Genomic DNA, 1,301 nt, shown 5'->3' with positions numbered 1-1,301 from the left:
AACTTGGCAGAAAAGCGGAACATTGATTTATAAAGAAAACCATCTTAGAGAAAAAGCGGCTCATGACACCTCACAGTGAAACTGCCATGGCAGTGGTCCAAAATTTCATCATTATCTTAACACCTGAAGAAGCCATTATTCTTAGTTCTCCTTCTTTCCAAAGTTAAAAACCCACCAAGTTAGGAAAAAGCAGCCACATTTTGGTTGCATGCTAACTTTCCTTCAGTTTTAAAATGGATAGGGGAGAAGTCTTGTCACTTGTGGATGAACCAAGGTGAGAGCCCCAGGTGCATAATCTCAGCAATGCAGGGAATCCGCAAAATTTCAAGTTAGTAGAAGCAGAGTCCTCAGCAGGGACCAGGGGTCAAGGAGATAGAGTTTCAGTTGTCAAATATGGTGATTACTGTTACTAATGATGTATATTTGAAAACAAAGAGAGTGGATTCTAATGGTTCTATCATACAGAGAGGTAGGGAGGGAGAGAGGGAGGAATAAGTTGGGGAAGGAGGGGGTACAGAGAGAAGGAGGGGGTACAGAGAGAAGGAAGAGGGGAGGAAGGAGGAAGAAGGTGATGGATATGATAATTATTTTCTCTGATTTTCCTATTGAGGTAATAACCCCAGGACCGAGGAGTCGGCTCAACAGTAGAGCACTTGCCAGCAGGGCATGCGGATTCTGATTTTACTCAAGTGAAAACTGAGTGGCTGGAGCTCACCTGTCATCTCAGTGAGAAGCAGAGATGGAATTCTCAGAGCAAGCTGGCTAGCCAGAGAACAGCAGCTTGGAGTTCACCCAGAGATACCCTGCCTTAATATGTAAGTGGGGAATGGCCAGTGAAGGCACATGCTATCACACCTAAGTCTACGTGCTCATGTATACCTGTGTATGAGTGCCCACATACACAAACATGCACCCCTACACATGCACTCTACATATACTTTCAAAAACAAAACCTCCCAGATAACCCTCTGACCTCACCCCTTTCATTCCTTCCCCTCTTCCCCTCTTTCTTCTCCTGCAAAGAAAGTGAGTAGGTTGTCTAAGAATTATAAGACAGTTTTATATGACATTTACTTCATTAAAGCCATACACTGCATCATATAGGCACCAGGAAACATCACCCAGTCAGTTCTGCAACTGCATCAGTATTCCCTGAAGGTAAGTGCCTTTGCTTCCTGTTCTGTTGCTGTGACAGACTGCCCTAGCAAAAGCAACTTAAGGAAGAAAGGTTTATTTGGCCTTCAGTTCCAGGTTATATCCATCTCTGGGGAAGTTTTTGGTCTGGAGACTTGAAAAGCAGC

Source organism: Chionomys nivalis, chromosome 5 (assembly GCF_950005125.1).
Source record: "Chionomys nivalis chromosome 5, mChiNiv1.1, whole genome shotgun sequence".
In the NCBI taxonomy this organism is placed as follows: Eukaryota; Metazoa; Chordata; class Mammalia; order Rodentia; family Cricetidae; genus Chionomys; species Chionomys nivalis.
The sequence above is the reverse complement of the archived record's forward strand: the minus strand, read 5'-3'. Positions refer to the sequence as shown.